Here is a 10,541-nt window from a genome sequence, read left to right on the forward strand (position 1 = left end):
ACCAGGCATCAGCGATGGAGCTGTCTATTTTCAGGCAGAAGCAGTGTTTAAGGAAGGTAGACAGTAGTACCCAGTGTGGCTAGTGATGCCCAAGGGAACTGCGATCAGCCAAACTCAGAAGACTAGATAGAGAGGTACTCTGCCTGCTGTAGAATTTCTACCTCCTGGAGATGGCTGATTGCTTCCTTGGAGATAGTATTTAGCTTGTTCTTCTATCCCCTATATTTTCTGTAAAGTAGAAATTAGATCTAAAATCTTGACTAGATTCAAGTTAAACAGTTTTGACTAGGATCAATAATATCCCCAATCTTTTAAGAGCCTAACCCACATGCAAGAGAGAAAAAAGTCAGCAAAGAACTTATACACACACAAACTTACATACACCTCAGGGAAGAGTTAATAGAGAAACCAGAACACTAAAAAAAAATGTATTTAATATTCTCAGATACAAAGGCAAATATAGCATTTATGAAACAGGAAAAGAAGTTACAGAAATAAATTAATCATAGATTTAGGAAATAAAAGTACCATTATTGACATAAAAACTAAAGATGGTCTGAAAAGCTGAATGAATACACCTGAAGATTGAATTAATGAGCTAGAAAATAGAGGCAAGGAATTCTTCAAAAGTAGAACAGAGAAATAAGTTTTGAAAGGATAAAAGACATATCAAATGATATGGAAATTCAAATCTGAAATTGCCAACTTTTGTTCCAGCAGGAGAGAATAGAAAGGATAGCTGGAACTTCCCAGTTGAAGATATAAAGCCTAAAATTTCCCAGAAATGAAGAAAGGCAAATATCCTGCCAATAGCATAGTTTGAAAAGTAAGCAAAGATAATGAACAGAAACAACATTGAAAAAACACTGAGTGGAACATGACATCAAAGATAGAGAAAATACTAGAACCTATGATAGAGAGAGGGACTGAGAAAGAGAAATTACTCCAAAGGTACAAGATACAGGTTAAAATCAGTTTTCTCAACAGCTACAGAGGACAATGGATTCTAACTTTCAAAAAAATAAAAGAAAAGGAATTTAAACTATAATTCTATACCCAACCAAGCCAGCATTCAGAGGTGAGGATAAAACAAGGGACTTTTTATACATAGAAAAACTTGGGAAGTTAATTCTCTACAAATTTTCTCTTTAGTAGGAACACCTACAAAAAGAAAATTTCATCCACAAGGAAGGAATGAGATGCAAGAAGCTATGGTGAGTAATCGAACTGATAAAAGTTATTAAGCACGCAGAGCATTGAATGTCTAAATCAACACAATTCACAATCCTTTAATATTCATTTATTATTAAATTCCTGGGGATATCAACATTGTGGTGAAATGCAAAGGAAAACTGTACTCAGGTTCAGTCTTACTTTCGAGGAGAATATAGTTATAGAATTAATGTAAACGAGAGAAGATTCAAATTATTTATTTGAATATGGCTGAGTCATAGGATTTTATTAGTCTTGCAAGCATATGAGAGAGGAAGAAAGTGACAATGGCCTTTTCTGATTTGACAGACAATGTTTACAAATTTTTATGCCTCTCAAGGGAACAGATTGCATGACCAGGCAAAGTCCAATAAGTCCCATATTGCAAGAGAGAAAAAGACATAACTTTGTGAGTCTTCTTAATTGGACTTTCCATCAAATTAGAACCTCACAGAACACTTACAAAAATTTGTCATATACAGAATCAGGTTCCAGTACATTGATATCACACATTCTGTATTCATTAAGCACTAGAAATTTCTAATTAAATCATGGATCAAGGAGGAATAAAAATGGGAATTATAAAATAATATTTAAATGGTGGGCACTAAGAATTGAGGGGTGTGGGAGTAAATATTCAGGAACAAGAAAGAAAAAGTAGGAATTACAAGTTAAGTAATCCAGAAAAACATTAATAAAAGATAGATCATAAGAGGATATGTGATGTTTTAATAAAGAACACTGACAGTAACTTCTGTAGGAGTTCAGAAAAGGCAGTAATCTCCAGGTAGCCCTCAGTAACCAGAAACTGGGATTCGCTGGTTCATAGACTAGACATTGATATTGTTAAAATGTCACTCAAAAAGTAATATGTGAGCAAAGAATAAACTGGCCCATTCCTGCACCCACAGGAACAGTGGAATTACACAATTGTGTAATATTTTTTAAAGTTTGATAGATAAAAATTATATGAAAATCTATTATATATATATTTATTTAATTAATTATGCTGACCATTTTGAAATTTTTTTTTTTTGTCACATAATCGTTTTAGGAATCTTGGATGCTCTTTTAAACTTGTCTTCTCCTTTTGAACTTGCCCCTGGTATTTATTTCACCCTAGTATTTGGAGAGGAAGGTGTTGATACTGGGGAAAGAGAGCCGACTGTATGGATTTTCCAGCACTCCACAGCCTCCAGGAATGTCCTTGCATCTGTGTTCCCCTGAGAACAGTCTTGGGAGCCTGACGCTTTGAACCAAACTGGTGAAGGTTGTTTAAAAGGAGGTAGAGCTTGGGCAGTTTGCAGGATTTAGCTTGATGGTAAGTGGCAAGAATTGCCTAACTCATAAAGGTCCCCATTTAATTGCATGCCCTCAGCCACAATGAGTTTCTCTGACAACCACTGGCAGTTTCACCCTAAACACTTTCTCACTGCTACTTGGCTCAGGTGTAGGCACTTAACATCAGCTGGGCCAATCAGAGCCCTTTCTCTGGGAATCCTGAATTGAGAGTATAAGATCCTAGTATCAGTCTAGACCTGCCTCCTGGGAAAGGAGATAAAGAGCTACTTTATTTTTGACCATGTGGACTAGGGACTGTGGCCCATTCACATTTCTGCCCTTGGATTCTATGAGAAACTCTCTCTCTCTCTCTCTCTCTCTCTCTCTATATATATATATATATATATATATATATATATATTTATTTATTTATTTATTTATTTATTTATTTATTTATTTGCTTTAACTTTTGCATGTTCCATTTTTGGTTCTATTATTTATAATCAGTATAAGTCTAACTGATATAGTGGGCCAGAGTCAACAAAGATATGTTTCTTGGAATTAGAGTTAAGTAGCCTAGTCTGACTGCAAGGGGGCGTGAGCAATAGAAGATGGCAGAGAGCTCCACATTCTAAGGAGATGATCTTGGGCTGCCAGTGCTCAACTTATTTCAGAGAGAAGTAAGTGGAGAACTTTAAAGGACTGAGCACACAAACCCACTGAAAGAGTGCTTAGAATTAGAGAAATAGCAGGACTTTGTTTAACCACAGGCAAATGCAGAAGTGGGTCAATAGTAAAAAAGCTGACAGGTTAAAGTGAGTGAGTATCCTTTGCAAATATTGTCTCCCATTCTGTGGGTTGTCTTTTCATTTTGTCTATGGTTTTCTTTGCTGTGCAAACTTTTAAGTTTAATTAGGTTCCATTAGTTTATTTTTGTTTTTATTTCTATTACTCTAGGAGACAGATCCAAAAAAACTTGTTGCAATTTATGTCAGATTGTTCTGCCCATGTTTTCCTCTAGAAGTTTTATAGTGTCCAGTCTTACATTTAGGTCTTTAATCCATTTTGAGTTTATTTTTGTATATGGTATTAGAGAATGTTCTAATTTCATTCTTTTACATGGAGCAGTCCAGTTTTCCAGGTCCACTTGTTGAAGAGACTGTCTTGTCTCCATTGTATATTCTTGCCTCTTTTGTTGTAGATTAACTGACCATAAGTGCATGGGTTTATTTCTGTGCTTTCTATTCGGTTCCTTTGATCTATATTTCTTTTTTTGTGCCAGTACCATACTATTTCAATGACTAGAGCTTTGAATTATAGTCTGAAGTCAGGGAGCCTGAGTCCTCCAGCTCCTTCTTTTTTTTTTTTTTTTTTTTCCTCAAGATTGCTTTGGCTATTTGGGGTCTTTTGTGTCTCCATACAAATTTTAAGATTTTTTGTTCTAGTTCTGTGAAAAATGCCATTGGTAATTTGATAGGGATTGCATTGAATCTATAAATGGCCTTGGGTAGTACAGTCATTTTAACAATATTGATTCTTCCAATCCAAAAACACGATATATCTTTCCATTTGTTTGTGTCAACTTTGATTTCTTTCATCAGTGTCTAACAGTTTGCAGAGTATAGTCTTTTGCCTCTTTAAGTAGGTTTATTCCTTGGTATTTTTAAATTATTTTTGATGCAAAGGTAAATGAGATTGTTACCTTAATTTCTCTTTCTGGTCTTTTGTTAGTGTATAAGAATGTAAGAGATTTCTCTGTATTAATTTTGTATACCAAATTCATTGAAGAGGTCTAGTAGTTTTCTGGTAGCATCTTTAGGATTTTCTATGTAGAGTATCATGTCATCTGCAAACAGTGACAGTTTAACTTCTTCTTTTCCAGTTTGGATTCCTTTTATTTCTTTTTCTTCTCTGTTTGCTCTGGCTAGGACTACCAAAACTAAGTTGAATAAAAGTGGCTAGAGTGGGCATCCTTGTCTTATTCCTGAGCTTACAAGAAACGCTTTCAGCTTTTTACCACCGAATATGATGAAACCATATAACTGACAAGAGATTAATTTAAAAAATATACAAACAGCTTATACAGCTCAATATCAAACAAACAAACAAACAAAACAAACAAATCAAAAAATGAGCAGGTGATCTAAATAAACATTTCCCCAAAGAAGACATACAGATGGCCAATAGGCACATGAAAAAATGCTCAACGTCACTAACTATTAGAGAAATGTAAATAAAAACTCACTGGTCAGAATGGCCATCATCAAAGAGTCTACAAATAATAAATGCTGAAGGGGGTATGGAGAAAATGGAATCTTCCTTTACTGTTGGGAGCAGTAAATTGGTAAAGCCACTATGGAGAACAGTATGGAGGTTCCTGAAAAAAACTACAAATAGAGTTACCGTATGATCCATTGATCACACTCCTGGGCATATATCTAAATAAAATGCTAATTTGAAAAGATAGATGCACCCCAATGTTCATAGCAACATTATTTACAATAGCCAAGACATGGAAGCAATCTAAGTGTCCATTGACAGATGAATGACTAAAGAATATGTGGTATATATACACAGTGGAATATTACTCAACCATGAAAAAGAATGAAACAATACTATTTGCAGCAACATGGATGAACCTAGAACTCATCATACTAAGTGAAGTAAGCCAGACAGAGAAAGACAAATATATGATGTTGCTTATGTGTGGAATCTAAAAAAATAATACAAGTGAACTTATTTACAAAACAGAAATAGACTCACAGACATAGAGAACAAACTTATGGTTACCAAAAGGGAGAGGAGGTGGAGGAATAAATTAAGAGTTTGGTATTAAATATTCACAGTACTATATGTAAAAAAGATAACCACTAAAGACCTACTGTTTAACACAGGGAGCTATATTCAATATCTTGTAACAACCTATAATGGCAAAAAACCTAAAAATGTACACATATATATATACATTGAATCACTTTGCTGTACATCTGAAACTAACACAACATTGTAAATCAACGATATTTCAATAAAATTTTAAAAAAGAAAAAGTGAGTGAGTAGCACAATAGTAATGGCTTGATCTTTTCATGAAGCCCTAGAAGAGGAATAGCTATTGAAAGACATAGAGAGATGCTGACCCACATATAATGATAGCTGCAAATATACTCAATGATTAAAAAAGAAAGTGTTCACATTCTCTCAGATCCAGGTGGATTTGGAAAGAGAACTAAACCATAAAGCTTACCATACCAGGTTAGTTTGACCCTATTATTGATTATTAGCTGACATATATATATATAATATATAAAGTCTTATTTCACTTAATTCCTACATTTTTGCCACACTGGCTGGCTGGTACATTTAACTAATCCAGCATATTCTCCAGTGGCCTTTGAAAGTTTGTTTTCTTACTTACTTTTTTTCAAAAAGGATGTTAAATAAGTTCCACACATTTTTTTTTTTTTTTTTTTTTTTTGCGGTACGCGGGCCTCTCACTGTTGTGGCCTCTCCCGTTGCGGAGCACAGGCTCTGGATGCGCAGGCTCAGCGGCCATGGCTCATGGGCCCAGCTGCTCTGCGGCACGTGGGATCCTCCCGGACCGGGGCTCGAACCCGTGTCCCCTGCATCGGCAGGCGGACTCTCAACCACTGCGCCACCAGGGAAACCCCCACACATTAAAACTACTAAGCCAGTTGGTTCAATAAAGACAAACAAACATTATAGTAAACGATAGTGATTTGACATCATATATGTGTAAATTACACACAAAATATACCACCAGCCCAAGAATTCCCCAAATATATGGGTTTGCACAGAGATGAGAAGCATAGCCTTAGCGTGAGCCTTCCCTGGATTCCCACTATTGACCTGGAGCAGAAGAGTGTGGAGACGGGTTCTGGAGGAGCTGAGCACTTTGGGGTAATGGAGAGAAAGAAGTATATATCTGTTTTAGATAGCTTTGTTCTGAATTTTGAGGAGAGTTTGACCATTGCAATCCAAAGCAAAAATTAGTGAAATGAAGTTGTCAAAAGATTTGAAGAATAAAACAACTTCCACTGAGTATTTGATTAGGTTTTTAAATATTTGGGATTAGATAGGCAAAACTGTGCATATACTTGCATATGCTATCACCAAGTGTTGATCTTTTATTTAATAAACAACTTTGCCAAGAGATTAACTTTTCCTCATTATTCTCTCCTAAGAGGAGAAGTAGAAGGTATGGAAATACATGCTGTTGAAGCCAACACAAACTATGTCATTACATATATAACTTTCAGGTTCTCAACAAGGACTAAGTTGTGTTTTATTGTCCCACTTTTATAAAAGGGGACCATGTGGCTTAGAAATTTCTTTAGAAACTTGATTAAGATCATGCATCTAAAATATGGTAGAGTTAAGATTCAAATCCAGGTCTATATCACTGATTAATTCATCCCAAAGTATTTATTTACTATGTGCCAGGAACTGTGTTAGATGTTACAGACCCAAGAGTGAACAAAGCCAGACATTGTCCCTGCCCCCAAGGAATTTACAGTCTGGTTGGGAAGATTAGCCTTAATCAAAGGATGACACAAATTATGTACATTGCTATGGTAATAAGTGCTCCAAAGGAAGGTTAAAGGATGCTGCAAGAGCTTATAATGGGGAGTTTGATTTCATCAGTGGGGGATAGGAAAGGCTGTTGTGAGGAAGTGGTGGCTGAGTTCACTCTGACAGTGAGTGCAGAGGCCAGTGAAGTCTGGTCCAGGCAGATGCATCAACTTGCCCAGGGCAAGCTCTTGGGCTGAGGGAGCTTGAGGTTAAAGGAGAGGAGCCTTGTTGGCTTTTGGTCATTTGGTTAGGATTTTGGTCTTTATCTCAAGAGTAATTAGAAGCTATTGAAAGTTTCAAAGTTGATTTATGTTTTGAAAAGGTACCTCTTTCTGCTTGTAAAACACTCAATTGGCCACATTTTCACTTACTTTTCAACTGGTAACTGGTAGGCACGCTTGGGGAAAAAGAAGTTAGCTTACGTTTTTACCCCTCTCAATGTTTCTAATTTTCAGTTTGTAAGAAATAAAAAAAATGGATTATAAAATTTCACCTCAACTCTTGAAAGGGAGATTCCATAATTTCAGACCTTGGATGAAAAGACAAAACACTAACAACCTGACGTTGATCAAGATCTTTCTTTGGCATTTCCTGTCAGCCTCCAAATAGACATTTGAGCCTAGTTTTTATACAATGGACATTACTAATTTCCTCTAGTTCCTCTGTGTGCTTGCACGAAAGAGGAAAAACATGTCTGAAAGGCTAATAAAAAAAATAGTGAAACACATAGTTGAATGGTTAAAATATTAAGTGTTTCAAAATGGTAAAATTTGAAACTCTGGGTAAGAGACTGAGTATGAATGATTTTAAAAAATGAAGACATTTCGATTTGTTTCTGAAAAAAAGAAATGGAAGCATTCTGCTTAAATATTTAGTTTCTCTTTTTTTCAAAATTTTGATATTTCATGGCTGAGTTATTTTTATTTTATTAGATAATATTTGATATTTCATTAACATTGAATATATTTTTTAAACATAAAATTTGTCTTTAAAAGTCTTCTGTTTTACTGAAATGATGTAGCAATCAGTTGGCCTTAAGTTCAAATGTATACCAGAATATTAATTTTCAAGTTACAGAATTCCTAGCAAAGAGAGGTGCGGTTATAGCTATGAAAACACTCCAAATATATGATAAACAGAAAGAAACAGTAAATATCAGCAGTAACAAGCTTATGAATTACTTTAATTCTATAGTTTTATGATCAAATTTCCTGTTTTCTAAGAGAACCAAAAATATGTTAAAACATGACATGAACAGAACATTTACTAGTTGGTGAAAGTTATAATTTATATTTTGTAGAATTGCACAAAGAAACATGAATGACAATGAAGACAAGTGGGTGATTTTGGGAAATGATTAGACTTAGAATAAAGTACTTGCAACACCGGGCTAGCAGCATGAAGTTAGTTACTGTTAAAATACAAAAAAAAAAAAAAAATTGTGCTTTCCTGAGACTAGCTAAGTGACTAGAAGTGAGGAAACAGCTTGAGTCAAATCCAGATAAAAATCTTTGTGTCCAGACAATCTGAAAGCTTCCTTTTCCCTTTATTGCGTATTTCATGAAAGAATAAGCTATATCATGTGTTAAAATATCTGCTATTTCCTCTTTAAGTAGTCAGATTCAAAACAATCCATTGTCCACTTCCGCTCAGAAGTATTTAAACATATTTAGTTCACACCATTGCTCAGGTTTGTGTTCAAAAGTAGGTAACGAAGAAGCAAGAAGAAAAAAGTTCACTTGAGTTGATAACTATCACTAAGAAAAATTTGAGACGTATTCAAATTTATATGTAAGTTTCATTAATTTTTATTTGAATTTTAAATGTAAAAAATTGTGCTATTCAAAAATATTTCACCTCTAGAGTAAATAACATTCAAAGATTAAAAAATATTTACACTTTGAACTCTACAAATATTAGTCCCTTGAAAGATTTTTTCAGTCACAAAATATTTCTGTTACTAGTATCAGATGTGCAGACTCTACAACAGTTGGGAACTTAATTCCTCGTGTACAAATTCCCCCTCATAAATTTTGGCTGCCTTCACGGAAGGCTTTCACCAAAGTGCTATCCAATTTTCACCTCTCCTTCATTCCCATGCTCTCTTATGAAAACAAAAGGAAGAAGAAAAAATAAATCTCAGATTAAATGACTCTTCCACAAATTCACACTCAAAGTTAAAAAAGAACATTTGGGGACCCCATAATACACCTATCTTCCCCCAAAAAAGTATCAAGAAAATTGGAAACAATTATTGTTAAGCATAAAAACATAGACCTAATTTGCTATACCTTTGCTGAAACACAACTGGTCTTTCAAGAGAGTGAAAATATAACTGAAAAATACGGTATTTGTCTTTCTCTTATTTCACTAAGCATAACAAAACAGACCAGTGAATAAAACAAACTGAAGCACACTCAGAGATACAGAGAACAAACTAGTGGTTACCAGTGGGGAGAGGGGTGGGAGAAGGGGCAGAATTAGGGAAGAGGATTAAGAGATACAGACTGCTAGGTATAAAATAAATAAGATACAAGGATATAATGTACAGCACAGGGAATATTACCAATATTTTATAATAACTTTATATGGAATATAATCTATAAAAATATTGAATCACTGTGTTATACACCTGAAACTAATATGGTATTGTAAATCAATTATACTTCAATTGAGAGAAAAAGAGAGAGTGAAAATATATAGTTTATATTATTACAGCCTTTTGGGGGAACATCAAGCATCACCTGTGGTTTTGCTCTGGTAGCAAAATGAAATGGCATGTTTTTATTAACCTATGTGGGACTCTCTCACCCGCTGCCGGAATGCTTCAATCACCCCTCCACTTGCCTGGTGGATATTTATGATCACAATGTGTGATTCTTCTGGTGACGATTTCTGGAGGTTTGGTGGGAAACGGAACAGTGAGGGAGTTTTTACCATGTTCTTAGAGATGAACAGGTCAGTACAAAAACTAAAGTATTGTTGAGGAGAAAGTCCTTGCCTATAGAAACCAGTTGCAAAAGACCTAATCATTCATTTCCTTCATCTGTTATTTTCAAACAGTTGTTTTACTTAACTAATAACATTGTTGTTGCAATGTTAATTTTAAAATTTAATGTTCAGCTTTCAACAAGATCAAAATAGCATGGCAGAGTTCAGTGGAAGAAGAGAAATACTATATGCATCATCAAGGCATTTATAACTTTAGAGCAAGTTGCCAGCGACACATACAGTCACCACGTCTAACAGGTGTTCCAAGGGGATGCTTTTACCTGCTGCATTTTATTTGTCCTATAGAACTTGCTTTGTGTTAACAGATTTAAGAAAATAGACGTCTAAGGAAAACACAAGTAAATTTAGACCCCTTCTCTCTAGCGTGATTAAAATGTTTCCTTGGGCTTCCCTGGTGGCGCAGTGGTTGGGAGTCCGCCTGCCGATGCAGGGGACACGGGTTCGTGT

General features: G+C 35.0%; 1 long non-coding RNA gene across 1 annotated transcript in view; it reads left to right on the forward strand.

Annotated features, from left to right (window-relative positions):
* Positions 1-1,150: 1,150 nt before the first annotated feature.
* LOC114487009 (uncharacterized) overlaps positions 1,151-10,541 on the forward strand; it is a 104,688-nt gene continuing 95,297 nt past the window's right edge. The window contains exon 1 of the long non-coding RNA XR_003681573.1: positions 1,151-1,214. This is a non-coding gene — a long non-coding RNA (uncharacterized lncRNA). The remainder of the gene's footprint in view (positions 1,215-10,541) is intronic.

This window comes from Physeter macrocephalus, chromosome 10 (genome assembly GCF_002837175.3).
Source record: "Physeter macrocephalus isolate SW-GA chromosome 10, ASM283717v5, whole genome shotgun sequence".
Lineage (NCBI taxonomy): Eukaryota > Metazoa > Chordata > Mammalia > Artiodactyla > Physeteridae > Physeter > Physeter macrocephalus.